Raw genomic sequence first — 21,720 nt, forward strand, 5'->3', positions numbered from 1 at the left:
CCAAAAAATTGTTCCTGAGCAGACTACTGCCTTTCTGGTGTCTTTATGTTATACTTAATTTGTAAATGGGTTGAGAATTCTGTTATGCAACTGATGAACAGAGGCATGGTTGCTCGCCTGACATGGAGGACATGCTCTTCAAGAAAAGCACCACTCTGAGAGTGAGTTGTACTAGGCCAGCACTATTTCCGTGATCCAAAAACATCTTGTCTTGCCAAGCACAACTGTAACATTGATATTCAAGCCTCGATCACTGCTGGTACCGCAAGATGTTGCTCTTAACACTCTTCTTTGGGCCAAGATGACCCATGCGGTGAGAAGACCATCCCTGGGGGATTGATGCCTCTATTTTCAACCTCGCTGTATCCTCCGCATCGTTCAAGTGTCTGCAGCCTCGAGCCTTGCAATGAGTGTCGAGTGAGTTGCATAAAACAAGTCCAAATGCAAAAAGTTCAAAGTTCTGTTGCCGCGAGTTGGTACAGGTTTCGAACCGATCTTTCGTGAGATTCACTATTCACAAACAAATTTGGAGGGGGAAACAAACAGGCATATGTAAATCTGACCGCCTGAAAATTTAAAAATTCCAAAACGCAAAAAATACAATGCGAACAGTTTGAAGGAGATGTTTGTTTTCAGTTCTGACAGCATGTTCTTCAAACTAATTCTACCCAATCATATCCTTGAATATTAGCCTGTACTTAGATTAATGAAACTCAAGACGGAAAGCTTTCCACCTTACTTCGCTGTGGGTGCTCTTCCTTGGAAGCCCAACCAATTGCGTCTTATATTGCACAGACCGCGCCATCTATAAAACTATTTCGCCCTAAAGACTGCGGTTAGAAAGTGTGTACATTTTAGAGGCTAGCTTTTAATTTGTTGAACAAATTTTATTAATATGGGGGTTTGTTATGTTGTTGCTTTCTTGTTTGAAAAAAATGAGAATACTATGCTGTGAACGACAATACACGTATATTGTAAACAACCTTGGTAAAGGTATGTCAAAGAAGAACTTTTTACAAAATATTATTCGCAAGCATATTAATCATCCAAAGTGCTAGCACCAAACACACGTTTTCGCTGGCCAGAGCCTGTGACCCTTTCCCTATCCTCAGTCCCGTGTCAATGACATCTTCCAAACAACGAGGGCTCCCCAAATCCCATTAATTTACCAGCATCTCAAGGGGGCCTATATACCCTTGTGCGAGCACACTATGGCTTTAGGACGTGGCCAAATCGAATTGCCATCTCCTCAGACGCTGCAGACCGAAGAATAACAATTGTACTCGCAGAGCAAACAGCACACGCAAGACAAACACATTATCAAATGGAGATTGCTTTTGTTCTTTTGCAAGTTAAATAGTCCGGATAGTGACAGCTAAAGTGCTCCGAACAACCCAAGGGATTCAACTTCAAAAATGCTGCAAAAATGCCGCAACCTGAGGCAGAGTTTTCGAATATATCCTGGCTTAATTTCGACCTGAAATCTCATGTTTATGAACGGCCGGAATTGGGAAAAGACGGGCTACCATTCAAAATCGGCAGTCTGCACGACACACACAAAAATTTCAAATCGAGTTCTTTGACCTACATTATTGTCCAACACAAGACATCAAGGTTTCTTAAGCTTTTATCTTCGATCAAGGAAACAAGTCTGATTCCTCGGAGTCGCAGTTTTAGACGACGACGCCTACGGTATCCAGACTCCGCACGCAGATAATGATCTGAGGGATTGCTCGCTCACTCCCCAGCTATATTTAGTCGTCGGCCACGCCAGAAGAAACAAAATTGGAATATTCCACAAAAGGAATCATCCTTTCCTGATTGCAGTGTGTCCCACCTTGAAGGGAAGGGGCAAAAGGGTACAGAAACAAGCTAAGTATTGGACCTGATTCACAAGTCGGCTATATTGAATTGAAAGTGAGGTTAAATGTTTTATTTTGTGAACCCAAGAATACAAATGAACACAAAGAAATAAAAGTTCATTATAAATTAATTTCATTTAAAGTGATGAGTTATCTAAAATTTGTTAAATTTATTAATTAAATCGAAGTGCTTTAAGCAACATTTTAAAAGAAAGTGAAAGTGAGGCATGGAACGCCAAATAATTTGGCCCCAGCCCATTTGGCAGATTACATTGAACAAGATAGATTCAGGGAACATGGTCAAAAATGGCTTCCTTAAGTACATGGTGTATTGCGTAATGATCAAGACCAATTACACAGCTGCCTATTTTAGTCTTTCATATGGTTGTAATGATGGTATGCAAACTCAAGGACACAGACAGCAGACAGTCAATGAAGTAACAGCGTATGATGTCATTCCACAAACCATGGCGCCTAAAACTCCAAAACAGACTAGTATGAAACGCCTCTTTAAGGAGGTAATGCTGCTTCTTGACGCCAAATCGGTAATTCACGATGTACTTCGTTTACGATCAAAGATTCTGTTGACAGTCGAGGTGTCTCTTTTAAGTAATGAGGAGGGGGGAGCAGATACTAACCAAGAGGGACATATCTTACGCCCGTCATCCCCGTGTGCGTGTTTGTATGGGCCCACTCTGGCGACTCGGCGAAGGCAACCGGCAAAGTTGAACGTGGTCAACTGTTCCCTGGCTGTCTGTGTGTCCGTATTTACTTTGTGAGGGGATGAAGCATTTCCGTATAATTGCATATCGTCAGAGACTGATCGGCGAAGACAAGGGTGTAAATCCCCGACACTTCATTTACCGGGGGGATGAGCTACCTGATCGCTCCCGGTTCCACACACAAAAAGGGCGAATATTGAATTATTTCAAACTTCCAAACAACCAAAATGTATATACAGCATTACTGAAAAGAGGATTTCAAAAAGTACAAAGCTTTAAATACCACCTTTTGATGTAGATTTCAGGGGTACAAGTTTCCATGAGATGTACATCGATGTTTTAAATTTTAGTGTCCTAGTTCCCAAGTTGTCCAATTGTTTTTTAATCTAAATCACCCCGATTCCGGAGTCCTGATATCCCTGGCACAGATGCACGCCACTGGGCAATGCTGTCTGCGATTCTTTACGTAGTACCGAGACGACTGGGTTACACGTCGTCTCCACTAAGAGAACAAAACGCTTGAGGGCAGTAGATACATGGATCCGGTTCATTTTATTACGTAACACGGCAGCACACTGTGAAAAGGTTGAGTTTTCGTATCAAGAATCTCCAAGATTTCCGACATTTACAAGCTCGTACAGGATAGAATTTATGGCCTTTTCACGACAATGCTCGAGTGCAGTACTTTTTTTTTATTTATTCAAGGGTGGGGCTACAGATATCGATGACACCGAAGGCAGAAGAGGCAGGCGCACGCCAAAGTGTTTTAAAGTCGACACACATAGAAGCCGGATTCATGTTACTGGTCTTGTTAGCTCAGTTACAGGTGACGTGAAGCTTGCAACGGGTTGCTTTCAAGACACTCTGAGCGACTTTGTCATTTTGTCCTGGACTCTAAAAGCTATAGGCCTACAGCCAGCTGTGGTCTGCAAACACTGCTCACAAATTCCCCCTTAGAGAACAGCTTGCTGGTCAAACGTTTCCCAGATCTTAACCCTTTTTATGGTTACAGTTTGGTGCAGATTGGACGAAATGCTCCGTGATAGCAATGTTAAAAAGCAGCAGAAAGTCAGCACCCTTTCTAAACAAGGAATCTACTCAAACAACGGAAGGAACAGTGATTTTGGAGGCTTTGGGCTGCATCGGCAGTCAGTAGCATGGTTAAGGGCTGAAAATTGTCACAGTAGAAATATTCAAGATTCATTACTGCAGACTGTTTCAAAACGAGATACAGCGAGACTGAAGGTGATGACGGTGGCAATTGCTCTTCCACTGCACCAACCGTAATTGTCTGGCCTTTAAGCGAAGCACAGGCCTCATTTTAGCAAGAAATGCCTGTGCTTTTTCGCTTCGGTTCTTAACAGTGCCCACTAGGTATGATCTCACAACTTCAGCAGCCAAAGCCTTACAATTCCGACGAGTGTTGAAAGCCAGGGCCCGGGGGCTTTTTTGGCAAGTTACAAAAAGTCGCAGGGCCCCCGGGGCGATAGATTGAATCAGACGCAATCCTGCACTAAGCTGGCATCAGATAGGACTCTCTCTCCGTGCACATTGACTCAAATCGCTTCCCTGCCCGTACAGGGGAGACCTTATCATACTGACGCTATGCAAAGCTCCAAAGTTTTGCGCTCACCTGGGTCAGGGGAAAGGCATCGGACTTGCATTGGAGGGAAAGATGTAGGAAGGTGTCAAAGACGCGCATTTGAATTCAGCAAGCAAACAGGCATCTGAAAGCTCAATTCAGGGAAGATGGGCCTAGTAATCAGTACTGTGGAATCACTCTCGCCTCCATGACGATCCCTCGAGAAATGTTACCGAGCTCAAAACAAAAGTTTAATGAACTGAAAATGGGTCAGAGAAGGAAGAATATTGGACATTTTTGGACATTTTGTTGACTCCCAGTTGCAAAGTGAAAGTGCAGCAGAGTCATTTATAGCTACGTCTGCCTCCCGATTCAAGCAAGATACCCAGTCATTTGTTTGTGGGAACACTCGTAAACAGTGTAACTTATGTATTGACAACTTTACGGGGTTCTTTACCATTAGTACCCTGTTCTTATAATAAGGAAACAAAGTCCACTTTCTCAAACTAACTAACATTTTGACCTTAAGGAACCATTACTCAATCCTGATAGACCTAGTTTAGGTAAATTTTGACAATATTTAAGCAAGAAACCTTAAATTTCTAACCCGAGTTTGGCAAAAGACAACCACTCAGTCGAATCACGCCGTTTTGTTTTTCGTCAGGTTGCCCGACTCAGGCATTTTTTATTCATCCAATCAAATCTCCATCCATGTCAAGGAACCAGACTTCATTCGCTTGTTTGTCGTTCACAGCTCTTCGGGGCGGTCATGTACGCTGCCGTTTTACCCCAAAAATGTCTCTCAAAAACCAAAAGCCCTGTTCTCTTTTCTTTCTAATATGAAAAAAGACATTACCAACAACTTGTTTAAATAGGTTGTTTCAAAAAATTAGAATTTGTTCCCTTATAATAAGAATACGGCGCTAAAGGTAATGAACCCCATCTTTACCGAGGGTAAACGTCCTAGAACGTGAAACGAACCGGTTTCTCCTTTTTAATTCTCTTACTAAACACAAGATCCTAACCATATTCTGGGTCCAGGAAGCGCAGCTGAGCAACAATCAATTTTTGCAGACTTTTTCATAGCATCTCTGATATCATTATAAGCATTATTAAAGAACAATAAGCACGTGTCACCTACAGATTCGTCTTCGTCATCAGAAGAGCTTCTAATGAAGACCGATGCATAATTATTACTCAGATATTACTCGACACAACAGAGAGATGATAATGCTAAAATCCAACGTACAGTTAGATTCTGGACATCAAAAATTTAGCAAGTTACAGAGCAAGTTATGGCTGCGTTGGCTGTCCTAAATCCATACCGTCGAGTATAAACTTTAGCTATAAATGCTGATTACAGTCTCTGCAATACAAAAAAAGCTGCGATTAATGACAATGAAGGTGCATGAACGAGGATTTTAATTAAGCATACATTTAAGATTTCAACAAATAAAAAATGGAGCCGATCGCTTTCAGTAGCGTTGTTTTCAGTAGTGCGGTTTTATTAATGCATGATGTTCGCTTTTGCAAGGTTTGCCTAGAGACTCTTTCGACAATGTGTTATGTTTCTAATCATTCGTGTAGGTCGTTATATCGCCAGTGCGTAATTCTATCTCACGACAGGGTAATCTTATCGTATGCTTACCGCAAGAGTCGGCCAAAGTTGAATCCCAGTTGATTTGGGGAAGCTCGCCAGTTCGATTAATTTGAACAATAGTGCCATATTCGGGGGTTGGCGGAAGAAATTCTGTACCCTAGGGAACGACTGATTTTTCACGACAGTTCTCTCCACAATGTATTCATTAGTTTACAGTCATGTAGGAATCGAATGGTTCTTCACGTACATTATATGAGCATACATGTTCATGTACGTGTATGACTTTTTTCAATACAATAAAACAAAGGGAAAGAAACACTGAATATATAATCTATATACGCTATATACCAATCTAACAGGTGCCCCGAAATACGTTAAGCTCCATACAAACGACAGTCTGACCCTAGTTATGCCACGGACCCTTAATCTTGGCCGAAATAGGCTGCTTTAGGGTTTTTGTAAGTTGCATCATTTGGGTAGACGTTATTTCTGTTCACTGTTTTCGTACTTGGCACGTCTTCTGGATTTCATTTGTAACGCTGGCAGGGCCTTCACTATGAAATCTGATTGGTTTGATCAAAATCCACCTGATCCGGGCAGATCCACACCCATCTCACTCTATTATTAGCTCATAATTTCAGATGTGTGGTGTACATATAACTTCATTTCACGGTAATCCGCTGTCCTTGCAATGGGTAATATATTTGTCAAGTTACGTCCAATCCTTTTTTGCAAAGATAAATGGATTGATGCCTAAGCCACAGATTTTTCTACCCAACCAATTAGGGGCAGTTCACTCTTTGGGGGGCTGGGAGGCAGGACAAAAATACTGACTTGCTCTCAAGATAGGGCTTGTAAACTGTACAAGCTTTGCCGGCAGAATGGTGACTCGGTTTAGGAAAAACAATACCCCTGAGTGGGTTTTGAATGAAAGCCGTAGTGCCCTGAATCCGAAAGGGGAAAAACAATCGCAACTACAAAACTGTGGATAAACACAAGTTCAGAAGCTAGCATACACATTCTCTGAGTTGTTTATTAGAAATAATAAGAAGAAAAAATTGTGTCCATCGGTAAAAGTCCTCCATGCCGCTATTTCTGCAAGTAATGCGTCAAGACGAAACGACTCTTGCTCTTTTCTTGCAATATTTAGAACTCATTAATAAAATTAAAATTCCAAAATAATTTGTTTCATGGTGTTTTCTGACTTTTTTACAGCTATTGTTTATGCTTTAGAAAAGAAAAAGTTGTTGACGATTTGTCCTCCTGTGGTACAGTTTAGGCCTACATGCGTAAGTCTGCAATCGTATGCAAAATTCTAAAGATCTTTCTCTTGGATAAGGGAAGTGAATTTTCTGATCATCATCTGTAAGACCTGCATTGAGGGCTATAAAGACCTGTTTTACATTCGGACTTTAAGGATTATCAACTGTTCGTTCTTTGTGTTTCCATACTGTCAAACAAGCCGAATACTTTATTTTTGTTATTATTATTTTATTATTTCTATAGGTCTTCAGACACGTCAACAACAAAACTACGTATGCTCATTAATGGTGACTCTAGCGACTAAAGGATTAGAAGCCTGTCTTGTCCAACGCTAATAGACGTTATTCGCAGGGAAGCCACTTTGTTATTGAATCTATCTTGTTCACTGTAATCTGTTAAATTGTGTGGTGCCAGACTACTTTGGGTTCCATGCCTCCATTTCAGTTTTCCTTAAGTGGCTTAAAACATTTAGATATATTTAATCACGTATACTAAATTGGTCATAAGCGTTAATGACATTACTCTAAAATTAAGTTTATTTCACTACTTTCAGTTTATTCTCAGGTTCTCTCCCCTCCCCCCCCAAAAAAAAAAGTAATCTCGCTTTCCATTCAATATGGCCGGCTTGTGAATGAGGTCAATTTCACCGGAATGCGACGTCCAGGTCGAGCGGTGGGACCTTTCTCTTGGTCTCCTCCGAGGCGAGGATTCGCAGAAGAGCAGCACCTCCCACAAGTTGTTGACTAGGCACTCCGTCGTCCATGAGTGCAACATGACAAAGGAGCGGCAGTATCCTCTGTCTGATCCGGATTGTTAATGGCGTAAGGTTTCCGGATGGGGCAGCTCCATACTTCTCCGTTGGTTATACAGGGAGGCTTTACCGGTCCACAATATGGAGGGTAGCCACTTGCTGTGCAGGCCTATAGCAACAGAGATATCACTTGGGTTGACTGCGGCTTTAAAACCTATAGATGTATTGGTTGCTGTACTGATCTCTGCAGTTAAGGCAGCCCAAACCACTCTGAGCAAGATCAATCTGTCTTCTTACATAAGATGCATACTATTGGCACTCAGTACACCAAACTAACTACAGTCAGCCTCTACTCCACCTACTCTAATGACGAATGTGATATTAAAGTCCGAAAGCACTTGGACCTTGTCTTTGTCTAGCTGATAATAAGCCCAATGTAGCTTCAGGATCAAAGCCATTATGTCTAAACGGTAATGTTAAACCGGTTCCTAGCTGTATATAGTTGGGCTGGTTGTGGGCAGTGACGCAACCCATTTACCAGTGGTAGGGAATAGATATGAGACTAGCCCTTCAACTCTTGTGCGACACGACTGCGTGTTTGTGTTAAGGGCTTTGAAAGAATGCCACTTCCCTGAAACTTTTGTCTATCTGGAGAGTCAAAGACACATTGTTAGACTGAGATATGGGTGACCAGGAGAGGTTGGAGGTACTAATGTTGGAGGGTAATGATACGGTCGTATGTGGGCTGGTTGTGGAGCCTGTTTGGCGATTTCTGCCCTTGTAAACGAGATGACTACTTTACCCAGTGTTTAAAGAAGGGTTTATTAGTATAAATCTTTTGATAGGTGTGGTCCCATTTCAGGTATACATATGCGATAATACCATCTCACTAGGATTCTGAGAAAAAGTGATGGGTTGCTATAACCGGGGGCTGCCTTGATCAGTGGTGATGTCATTTTAGTGTCGTTATAATGAAATCTGCGTTAAACATCAAGAGTGTCAATTACATAATGGCTTTTGAGCCAGTGATCGCTACATGGCCAACAAGTATATCACAGCGGAATTGTGGTCTGATTCCCGACCAATTTTTGAGGAAGGGGTACAATGTATTAGATGAGGGTTCCGAAACATTAAGGATTTTGTTATGTAATCTTTATGGCATTTCTGAGAGTGAGAGCAAAGGCTGGGGGCGTTTTACTCGTTTTAGCCAGGAAAGGAATTGGTATAAAACCGTTTTTCTCCGGTGTTGGCGTTGACGATGGTGTCGGTGTATGCGTTTCTGTCAGTGCCGGTGTTATAACATTGGTTGAAGTTGACGGTTTATATAGATAAAATTATCAAAGTTGTGTCGCTGTTGGCTTTAGTGCTGTGGCAAGTATCAGTTATTACAGCAATTGTGTCTGGTTTTGTGTCTTTCGCTAGCTGAGCTTGCCGCCCTGTGATTATGTCTCTTTGTCTGTTACCAGACTTCTATGCGTGCATTATCATTCTCGGGGGACTTGATGAGAAAGTGTACATGTTCTCTTTCGACCGTGCGGAGGTGTCAGGCAACGAGGCAACAGGGAATTCGTGCGGCAGTTTGCAGCACTCGAGTCCCACTGATCCGTTCGACGAAAGGGAATACGAAGCCTACAGGAATTTCAGTCTAGCGTGCTTCCGTAGAGATGTCATATCATTTGCTAAATTTAGGTGAAACTGGAGACGGATGTCACGGGCAGTGTTCATTCCATTACAATCAACTGTAGTATTAATGGGCGGAATATGAAACTAAACGGCCCTTTATGTCTATTCAAATATTGAAGAGCATCCATGAAGTGGAAAATAAGAGCCAGGGGACGACACGTCGTGCATTGGTCTACTTGGCTCAACACGAACTTTATCTATCTAGGGGTAACTCGATTTACCGTGGATTCGTGTTTTCGAGTAAACCATGATACGTGCTCGGAATAAAGGACCTCAACTGCACGTGGAAAAGCGGCTGCAACTCATATTCCGTGAGTTTCTGTAGGCTACCGTACGTCCAGAGAATTGCAAAGCTTCGTCGCTGTCAACGCAAAAAGGGCACATCTTTCACTTTTTACTCTGCTTTTTATGATTTTCTACTCAGTTTAATACGTCTTGCAGTTTCAAACGCTAAATTATTCCAAGCAAAGAAGTGGAAAGGTCGTAATCAGTTTCAAGTGGTTAGACCCGCTCAAAAAGGGTAGAGCAAACCAAGCAAGGTTGTGTCAGAATCCAAGGCTTTATTTTTTCATAGTGGTGGCAATACAGTCAACTGGATGTCCATAATTTTATAACCGCATTTATTTTGGTTTGTTTTCAGCGGTCAACGTTCCGTCTTAGGAATGCATTTGCCCTTTTCTGAGTCTTTCCAGCAGGTTCGACCACTAAGTGATCGAATACTTGCTAGTCAAGAACGGCTGATTCGTGTAGTCAACTATTCGACCTCGAGTGTCACGTTGTGCTGCGGAAGGGAGTCAGAGTTCCGAGTGGGCGTGATGACGTTTGTTTGAAAGCAATTCAACTGGCCTGGATTCCCCTCCATCAGCACTAACGCGGGCTCAACACACGTCACAAACCACCTGTCGACCAGCATTATTTTTCATTACACTTGCTCCCCCCCCCTATTGCTGGTTTGAGGACAAAACTATTCAAAGGGTCCCTCGCATGCTCCGGAGCGACTGGACTAGAGTCTAGTCTCTAAGACCTCAGGAGTCAGCGTCATCGAAAAGCCTTGTTGTAGGCCCGTGAATAAGCTCTCGTAGACAACAATAAAATCTCTCACTTAAAAAAAATCAGAAAAATATTCAAGAGGTTCTCAGATGTTCAAGATATCCAATTGAAGCACATTTACTTATCTTTAATTTTCTGTTCCAGTTTCAGTGGCTAAACTAATGAATTTTGAAGCCTTTTTTCCAAAGATGGTCACCTTGAAAAACAGTCGTGAAGCCTATTTTGAAAATTTTGACGAATATTTTCAGTATTTTCAGAAAGTACTGCTTATAACTTCTATCCTTCTCTTTTTCTTCACAAAGCATCCAGTCCACCTGCCATAAAAATAAAAAGGAATAGCAGAGAATGCAACAGCAAGCAAATTGTAATTTGGTTCGCGCAGGCAATTTGGGGCTATTTACTGGCCTGCAATTAACTCTATGTAACCCAGGAACTGCATCACAGGGGAACGAACGTCGTTCACCTGCCCTGACAGACGAGGGAATGGGAGAAGTATTAAGACAGCGGTCATTGTATCTAGCGACTACCTGCGGCATCCTGCTATGGTTGTCAACACAAGTGAGGGATCTTGAATCAATCAATGTCCCTAATAGTTTCAGCTATCAAATGTCCACACATGTTATTTTTAATCACTCAGGGTTTTTTTTTTCAAATTGATGATACTGAAGCCAATCTTGGTTCAGGAAGATTTTCGGAGAGAAAACCTTCCGCACAAAATGAAAACAATTCGAGAATGGCTAATTATTTATAGTCTTACTGTTAATCAGTCCTTGTTTTGTAAGGGTAAACCACAATGTTATTTTTTAAATGTATGATACAAGTGTTTATCCAAATATGGAAACCAATATTGGCATTCAGGGAGCTGGCTTTCTTCTATCTGGAGGTGAAAAACTGTAGCGTAACTCTCTCCAGTCGTGGAAACGAATCCAACCCACTGCATGCGTTCTTATACGAGTAAAATGCCGGGAAAACTCTCCTCGAATAACCCCGTTGTTGTCAGGAAGGTGTTGGTCAACGCAATGCATATTTTTCGCTCAGCAAGAAGCTACATTACGTTGATATTTGCGGATCGCTAGTTCGGGACCCCTCAGGGGCAAACAAAGCGATTTGGGAAACGACTTCATTTTTTCTTCCTTCCCAAAGTGTGTGAAATGCTCCCACATTTAGCCTCACCCTTAGTAAGGCTAGTTCTTACATAAAGAAATTCCCACATGTTGGCCCCCGAAATTGATTTCAGTAACTTCAGACCATGCCAAGTTTCAGGTCTTCGAAATTGCCAACTGAAACAGTTTTCTCACGTTTCTCCTTCTGTAACCTTCTTTGGCCAGAAGCCTGGACTAAGCTGTTTTCACTTTAAAACAAAAGTCAGAAATATAATTGAGCTCAAGTTGTGCGCAGATGGTAAAGTGCTACTTAACAAGGTTGCCAACTTGGGCTGTGCTTACCAAACAACCCAACTTTAAGCAAAGAAACGTTTCACTTGGGGAATAGTTCAGACGTTTTTATTTTCTGTGAATTGTACAATGACGTTAATATCGACGTCTTTTCTCGCAATACGATTAAGTGAATGACAACAGTGATTCTCCCTACCTACAACTGCAACTTAGAACAAGCTTAATCGAATTTGAAGACGTAGAAGGTCTGTGGCTAAGCGAATTAAAAATGACAGATTAAGTCATAGCCTCACGACCAGCCCATGCTGCCTCTTGATTTATCGACATTTCGCTGAGAAGACAAAATCATACCAACTTTGCCATGCCAGGGTGTCAAGTAGAGTGTGTGGTGTAAAGTTTGGGGACGAGTATTGGTGTACGAGGATAACATTTTTATACAGCGCGTTTTGAAAACTGGAAAATGATCAATAAGTTGTATCAAACTGCCAAATCAGTCAGTCAAATGTCAATTTTTTATTGAGCCATTGCCATCCCGTTGGCATCCATCAATAAGCACTACGTAGATTCCTTGTCAAGCATAGTGCTCGCTGAGTTAACTATAAACACATACTGCTTGGCTATTCGTCAGAACAGATTTGACTTAACCATGCGATATCCACGTCGTGAGCGTGTTAAAACAGCCTGCACTAAATGCTTTCTACGGCATCAGATCGGTTGCATCATATTTTCTGTTATAGTAATTTCAACAAATTCCTAAAATTAAGGCTCAGGGTGCTCCTATTAGTGATCCAGGAAATAACACTGCTGTGTCTTGTCTGAACCTATAATGCATGAAAGATTGTGCAAATTCCCGATGTGTACGTGGCTCCACCGTGTAATTGTTATGTAGTTTGTTTGCTCTCAGCTTCAACCGCGCCAATCAATACATTGATTTTCTTTAAGCAAAGGAAAAGAACATGCTAATTTATTTCTTCGCACATCTTACAGGAGGCAGTGATAAGTGAGGATACAGCCAAGCCAATGCACGGATTGCAATCATTGTCATACCGGGTATATTGTTCTTCCTTGATGAACTCGTTAGAACTGAAAAAAAAATTCCACCTATACAATGACAGAATTTGGTGACAAAGCAATAATTCCCGGTACGTAATTAATTAAAAAAAAATCTTCACCCAGGAAGGGTTTAACAGGAGAGCAAATTTGGTCGTGTGATTGGCATGCACCCATACTGCAGCTTCAAGCGAATTTAGAAGTCGGTACTGTGGTTGATTTCTGGACAAACAAGTAAGAGCATCTCAAGATGGGAATTCCAGTAGGCCTTGTTTTGATCTCTGTTTGGACAGGGATCCACGGAGTTTTTCTTGGAGCATTCCGGGCATTTAAATTCTTCTGTCACTCCAATGAAGTTTAGGTATCGGCCATCACTGGGCAAGCAAACTGTTGATCAACCGTCGCCCCTAGAGACGAACATCCAAACAGGTCTTGCCCCTCCCTGATGACGATTTTTGACAAAGGAGATTACCATCTGTTTGCCTAACGGTTGTGGGAAATCTCCAGCTAATTGTCTGGTTCCATTAACCTCCCCACAATCGTGTGTACATGGGGATGTTGAGACGGTGAAGTGGCAGGAAGATTTCAGGAGACTGCGCGGCCGGTGAAGCTCATGTAAAGGGGAACGACGTCAGATTATATGTCTCTGGCTGTCTGGTTTCATTGTTCTTAAAAGACTCCGAAGGAGGTCACTCCTGGTATCATTTGTCACTGTAACATTCACCGTATAATGCCAAGATGAAGCTTGCTGTCAAACACGATATGAATGCATGTCAATCATACCTATGCAGAGTCTGCATACGCCCACACTGCAATTCAATAGGCTTACTGTCACTCGTACACCGTAAATTATACCAAGTGCTTTATCAAGCAGTCTGCTATTTTAAATTCTTATAAAAAGTGATGGATTCCGTGACAAGGTTATAATTTGTTTTACTACTGCGTACATATGCACATTGTAATATTTCCGAATCAACACAATGGAACAGACTTAATCACGCACTGAAGAAAAATTTATAGGCAACAAAACACAGTGGGATGAGTCTAGCATACAATGTACGATAACTCATCTTCAATCTATCTGTCTTCAAATTCAACGGCTTCATCGGCCAAGAAACCCTTCAAAGAGATCAAAATGACATACATGCGTATACCAGGCACGAAATGGGACAGAGGGGTACCCCCCACAAGTCCAATCCCTTTACACACTTCAGCTTATATTGTTTCTTAACACATCCCCCCATGTCTGAAAAGAATTCCTGAGATACCAGTATTACAATGACCAACACAAAAGCGGGGGTGCTCTCTGCCCCATAGTTTGCTTCATATATTCATGGACAGTTGATCTCCATGAATACCATGCCACACTAACGCAATGTACCCACCCCCTCCATTAATGGAGGCGTAAGTGCGCCTAGCTCAAGAAAGATTCCAAAGTCAAGACATTGCAGTTAGCATGCCCAATCTGAGCTCTGCGTGCATTCTCTGTGATAGCACCCACTGGACTGTAACTAACCACTAACCGAAACTCGTACGATTAAATCGGTGGTGTTGAATTGGCGTTAGTTTAACGCGCTGGTATTACTAGATAACTATACACAGTCTGGTGTAGTCCTTTAATAACAGCCAGGGTGTTAAATTAACACCACAAGTTTTGCACTCAACTTTCCTTTGTCCTTTATTCCAATTATACTGGGCAGTAAAAAAAATTAAGACCTTTAAAAATCCGTGAAAACAAACAGAGCGGTAAAAGTGTCATTAACTGTATAGGTAGGCTTACATGTACATTCGGTAATCGGTCCGAGTCAAAACGGCCCAACACAAGGCTATAATTAGTGAGGCTATAAAAGGCTTTATACAACGGAAAGTCCATGGTTTCAGGCCATTCAAAGGCTATTGACAAACTGACCTGCGTTTGAAGTTTAAATGTGAAGCTTGTGAGACAAGATTGTTGCTTTTCTTTACAGTGAACCGGCTATACAATTACGCGGCCCACGCTAACAGTTTAAATGCCCCACGATTTTGCCTATGCCCGTCGCTTTGAACGTTTGGTCGCTAGAATAGGTGTCACCGGACCGCTGCTTTTGGGGGAGGGACCAAACCTGTTCTAAGTACAAGAGTTCTCGCCAGGTCTGCGAACAGCAATTATTTGGGTGTGCTTGGTTAAGGTAATTTGGTTTCCAGGGTTGAGATCACCTTTGGTTGAAATGTATGACAGATGGAGGTATTAATCCCAAAATATCAACCCTCGAAGTACAGGTTTCAGATTCGCTTGTAACACTGTTACACCGTTACACCATATGTAACATTCTCCTTCCTTTTCATTCATTCTTCGTTTCAATGCCATGCGTCATTGACAAGCGTAGGACTATATTCTGAGATCTTCCAACGTGTACACTTGAATCTTAAACATTGCCAGCTGTAATTGCTTCAAGGACTTAGTGGGAAGTGGAATTGTTCACGTTGGTCCCGAATGTTTGTGTAGGTGGATTTGCGAATAAAGAGGGGACGAGTGGTTGATAGAAGCAAGTCGGTGTTGGTGAAATAAAGACTAAGCTTGGTCAGTACCGTTCATGTACACGCGTGGGTGAAGGAGGTCGTGGGGTCGAATCCCACCCGAGTACGCTTGTAGGTTTTTTCAACAAGCCTTTGGGGCAAACACTGAGCATATAGTGTTAAATACACGTCGGGCAGGGCCAAAATCCAAAATTAATTTACATCTCCCCAAACAAACCCATCTCTTAAATTGCGGGAACCAGTTTAACCGCACTTGTGTCGCATGGAATTTTTAAGCGATGACCTATGTGAAACTTGATTTCATTCACCAAATGCAAGAATTTTTGTGTTATTTATCTTACTAAATTCTATTCTTTATAGTGTAAATTAGAAGTACTGGTCGAAAATCCGCAGGCAGATACATTCGAGGGGCCAGCTGCCATTCGTTTGAACACGCCTGAGCTGAGATCGGTCGGGTTTATCTGCGACTAATGGCTACACTGAAAGGTCGCTGTGTACCGCACATTGACCCCGTCGTGTTCGTTATGGCGGCGTTGTATTGTATGTGCGACGTTCTATATGTTTTGCAATGCATCTGACTACATTATGCGATCTTCTCTCCCAAAGCAAGTGTCTTTATCTGACCAGACCTTACTATTAATTCGAACACAAAACTTATGATTTAGAGGTTATATGAAGTGAAGTGAATTGGTACAATATCGAAGAAATGGCAGAAAGGATAAAAAATAGTTCCAAAATTAATGCTCAGCATTGCAAACCGTTGCCAAACCACTTTTGTTTATATTATTCTGGCAAGTGTGCAAGGCCTGCAGGCCAACTGGCTTCACGTACATTATTTATAAAAGCACTCACTCTTGTGGTAATCATGAGGTTAATTTATGACATACATTAAACAAAAATATGTCGATACCAAACAAACCAGCCAAAAGCACATTGAACCAACGTACACTGCTGTGCCCAACTGAAACTACACCCCACATGGGTGTTTGTTAGGAAATGAAGAATTTTCGTATGCAGCGCTCAGTCACGTACAAAGCGTGTCTGCCCAGTTTTCGCATGAACGTGTATTTTGAACTTAGTCGCGGATCTCCCCCTCCTCCTGGCTTGCCTAAACAAACATCGGACGGTTTGTGTTCGTGTATCGTTTGCAACGACCATGTCGAAATCAGATCACCGTCTTTCTCGCGCTTATTTTCTTAAGAAACAACTTTTCTTAAGCAAGCAGGTGAATGCGAATGTCAAGTTGGCCTTCTGATATAATTGGGAATACCGATGATCGTGTGGGGGCAATTCACTTTTTGGCAGGAGGATATCACAAGTGGTTGCTGAAAACAAATCCTGCGATATGAAACATTCTCCTCTCCGGAGTCAAAGAACTTTCAAAGGGGAAGTTATAAGCAAACCTAAAAAGTCAAACCAAGCACACAGCTATTATAAAAGCATCACGCGACGGACAGTTGTTTTTAACGCCGCCCACAACCAGAGCCTGTCCATGTCAAGCCCGCCACAAACGTTTTCATAATACGAAAATATAACGCACTGCACGCAAAACAAACCACACGATGGTGCACTTTGTAAACAATTAAACAGATTTACGAAGTTTCCTGCAATAATTTGAGCAAGAATCAAATTTGCCCTGAAAAACCATTTGCTAAGACCATATTGCCATCTTTAGAAGATACCTGCAACCTGTTAATCACTGTTATTATATATATTAATTAATTATTGCTCGAACTTCCACAAAGAAACAGTCGGAAATGCCGTATGTAGAAAGTACATACCAGAAAGGAAGTTTCTTTTGTTCTTTAATTAATGAAAGAGAAAAGGTTTCCATCCACTGGAAAAATAGACCTGAGCCCCCTTTGAAAATTTTCACTCTTTAATAATGACATCAGATTGTAGTAGGTCTTATCTCTGATTAAATACGAGACATTTCAACACAAGTTCACTTCTTTGATAGTGGGTGTCATTGATTTTGATTGCCCACAACCTCATCCACGAAATTAACGTCAGCACATTGGCTGAGAGTGTCTTTCCACAGTTCGTCTGAGTGCCTCTTCTGTATATCGGAGATGAATACGATTTGATGTGGATGACTCTCACGTGGGCTTGAACACTACAGTTAGCACAACTGTGTACAATCTTCACACAAAGGAATTAAGGCCCAAAAAGGCAATATTTTGGACTTTTAATACAAAAGTACAAATTGGGCTGTTTTGTTTCTTTTATTTTTATTAGGTTTATTTTCCCTTGAGTTTTTTGAGTTTGATTTTCTTCCCGTATCGGATCGTGGAAAATTTGAAAGCTTGTGAAACGAAACTTTCAATTTCCATCAAGGCAACTTTATTTCTACGTAGCCAAAGAACAGAAATTCTTGTAATGAATAGTCTGGTCATTGAAACATGGGAATAAACCCATCTCCTTGAGTGACGGCTGACATGCACTGAGGTTAAGGGTCTTGATTTGAAGCAAATTTGTTTAAGGGCTAGCCGCTGATGTTGATGTAAACCCTCCCCTTGAAACTTGTCATCCCTTGGCCGGCGCACGGACAAACAGAAGCCGCGGCTCACGTCTCCTCTGTAGCTCCGCAAGGAGCAAAGGGGCCGTGTTTTAACAAGGCTCTCGATCTTCGGGGACGAGGAGAGGCCAGCCATTCTTCAGTGGTTGTCGGGACAAGTCCCCACAACACTGTACTTGCCGCGAGGAGGGAACACCGAAGTGAGTGGAGTGTATACGAAGTTTCAACAAAGCTAAACCCTCCACGGGTCTGCATAAAAAGCTTCCTACTTTTTAAACAAACAGACGAGGGCTGAGCGTGCGAACCGACAGAAGGACGCTTTTAAGCAACTGGGGGATGTGTACATTCTTGGAAGAATATTGATTCCTGTTGACAGGCTGGGGATTACTCAGCTGGTCCAGGTACATCCATATTGATAACATGGACATCGGTTCTGCCTCTCTCTCTCTCTCTCTCTCTCTCTCTCTCCTTCGATGTAATCAACCTCTTTTGTAGTTCATGTCTTTGATGCATTAGACATAGAAATGTCACCGACATAAAAACTTAAGATAAAGGCATTTTTTTCTCTGGTCAAGGAACGCTGGTTATAAAACCCCGCAATCGAACTCAAGGATATTTTAAAAGACGGAGGAGTCGGCGAAATCAGAAGCACGCATAAAGCCGAAAAAGATGTTCCGTGACACCAAGACCTTTCCCCTCTTATATATCCGTGCAATATATCTCATCTTTAGATAAAACATGATAAATGCTACCTTTTAGTCTGCACTAAGGGATCTGTATGAGGATGACACGGTAAAATCACTATAGAGTAGGACCAGTTCTTTAAAACCCTGAATACATTATGTATGATCTGGAATAATATCCCCGTCTTCCCTATCTGCACAAGTGCCTTGCAAGAGGTCCGGACGACGAATGCATAACCGATTCCTATAAGCTCCTGTATGAATGATATTTTGAAACAGAAGTCGCGAAAAGTGTGCTAGAGTTTTCTTCATATTCTCCACATTATGACCGCTCTTGTTGAGGTGGTTACCCATCCTTGAACTGGACAAATCAGTGGTGTAGCCAGGGGGGTACGGTATGGTGAATTTAAGAACGGAATCGGGGCGCTGCTAATCAACATGTGGACGGCAAATGCAAAGTTGGGACATTGAAAACAGATAACAAGTTTTGAATATTGTGTTGCAAATATCCAAGTCAACTTTGACGACGGTGTTATGCAAATATTCGGAATTTGACCTTAACGGGACAAAATTACACTTGGCAATAGGAAAACGAAACCCGGCCTGGGCGCCTGCCGCCTGGTACAAGAATGCATAATGAATTCGATCATTCAAGCGAGCGAAACAATTTTAAAGCAAACACGAATAACGAGAACCTGCTCAAAACGATTATCCAGTAAAAAAGAAAGGAAAGAAGACTCTGAAAACCAGTTGAATTACGGCATTAATTCATGCGTGCACTGTAGCTTTATTTGAGTGTATCCCTTTCAAAAATTTGAGGACGATTTTATTGTTTAGAGTAAATGCTTTCAGAAAATCCTCATGTCCGTCACGAGGGGATAAGGGCCGCTACCCCCACCAAAAATAACAATAAACGAAAAATAAAAAGAGAGAAAAGTGAAAAAAAATTAAAGATAAAAAGGATTCAACTAAGTTGGCTTGACAAAAAGAAAGCACTTCGGAAATGACACCTTTCCATGCAATATTAATGCTTGATCAATCCGTTGAAGATAAGCACACCCCTCCGGAAAAAAGGCTTTGCGCCCTCCCCAGAACCAAATCCTGGCCACGCTCATGGAAAGCTCATTGTTCTTATTCGTTTAAGCTATTCAACATTCATATAAGGTTAAGTATAAAAAGATGACCTGTAAATGGATGACTTTTAGCTCATGAAACGAAGCTAAATCGTTTTCAAATAGGTTGGTATTGGAACATAAGATGACATAAAACGGAACAAGGCATGGTTTAAACTGGCGCAGTTGCAAAGACAAATTTCCCAGGCTCACAGTAGAGAATGCATTCGCATTCCGGCTATGCAGATGAGTGCATGATCTATGAAATTGAAGCATTTTAGACAACACACACCAACAGCAGTAACACATCTACCCCAATGCCATCAAAATCATCCGCCCGCGGGGCAGATCTGGGCACTTACAACTAAATTAAGAAAAATCGCCCACTGCCAGACCAAATAACACGTGAAAATCACATTGAAACATTGACTGAGTTGACTGGGTTAAATAAAACAACACACATGGTTTAAATGGAGTCGCACGGATGATAGCGCATGCAGCCTTCAATATAAGAATCAGATATTGCCAATCGAGTAAGTTTGCATTTCTTGCCAACGTGAATGCTTAATATCATTCTTTACAAAACATTACACGTTCCAAGATGGTCAGCCGGAATTATACCATCATTGAAAGTATAATTCGCACGGGTGAAAAATGTGCTCTAGTGGAGCCTTCCTCTGACGAAACTCTGAATAAATGTTCTGCTTTCAAAATGTAACTGCATGAATTTCTACCCAGAGGGCTTTATAAGCGACCAGCACCAATACTTATGTGAAACTCTATACAGTGTTTAAGAGAGGCAAGTTCCGTTTGTTTCGTTAAGCCCCAAACTGCGACGCTGTGGCGTCATTCGTTGTTTGAACAATGTCCTGCTCGCCATATTTTCTTGACAACGGCGCAATTTCCGCTGGGCGGTCCACCAGGCTACGTTTTATTGTACAAAATGCGCGTCACAATGACCTTTGCTGTTTGAGTTTTTTTTATTTTGCGCCATTAAAACTGAAATGTACACTCATGAACAACTAATAAAAGTCATTCCTCTAGTCCCATTCAACTGGACACATTTTACAGAGTCTCCGTCGAGATACCCCAATTGACGCCAAATCAAGGAATGGCAAGGGAAAGGGGTAGGTTGGAGATATATGAGCAACTGGACAAAAAGAAAGGACCAGGTTTATAAATACAACACACAATGGAAAGACCTACTTTGGTAACTCTCGCGGCCGCAGGTATATTTCCCCCACTTTTTTTTTTGGAGGGGGCGGGCAATTAAATCATGTCCCCCCCGGCTTTTTGTGATGAGCAAAAAATTAAAGCTTATTGTGAAGAATATTTTGGACTTCCCAAAGACAAAAATACTTTCAATATCACTCAAAAAAGGAGTCTAATGTTAAAAAGCCATAATTATGCCGATTAGACGTAAGATTCTGTATGAATGCAATACAGTTACAGAGTGTACATTAATATCATGAACATCAACCTGTATATAGTGTCGAATGGTGTCCCCCCCTCCCGCCCCAGCTTTGCAGCTTTTCACGACCCTGCAAGTCATCTCCCCAGCCACCTTTCCCCACCCCCACCCACAATTTCCAGCACAAGTTTCTGCACCACTGCAGAAATTTGTCCTGAGAGAGCCACCTGATTTATCTGGCTGAATATTCAGGACTGGAGACACTCTTTCTCATTATTGATTGCCTCCAGAAAAAAATAAGAAAATGCTTATGTTTAATCTTCAAATTGTGGATTGAAAAATTCTGTGTCATGTGACATATACTCATTATAATAAAGCCCGTACGGGGACGTATACGGACAGCATGACGTGGTACGTATACCCGGCAAGATATGGGATGGAGGGGTATCCTACCACATGTCCGACCCCTATAGAAACTCTAGACTATATTGTTACCAAAACATCCCCCTCGATGTCTGAAAA

At 41.8% G+C, this 21,720-nt stretch overlaps 1 protein-coding gene across 1 annotated transcript in view; it reads right to left on the minus strand.

The window, feature by feature from the left end:
• The window catches only part of LOC110979502 (follicle-stimulating hormone receptor-like), a 57,655-nt gene that overhangs the window by 25,826 nt on the left and 10,109 nt on the right, over window positions 1-21,720 (minus strand). The gene's annotated exons all lie outside the window — the stretch shown is intronic.

Source organism: Acanthaster planci, linkage group LG01 (genome assembly GCF_054643075.1).
Source record: "Acanthaster planci isolate LZ-2023a linkage group LG01, COTS_SCS, whole genome shotgun sequence".
Classification (NCBI taxonomy): domain Eukaryota; kingdom Metazoa; phylum Echinodermata; class Asteroidea; order Valvatida; family Acanthasteridae; genus Acanthaster; species Acanthaster planci.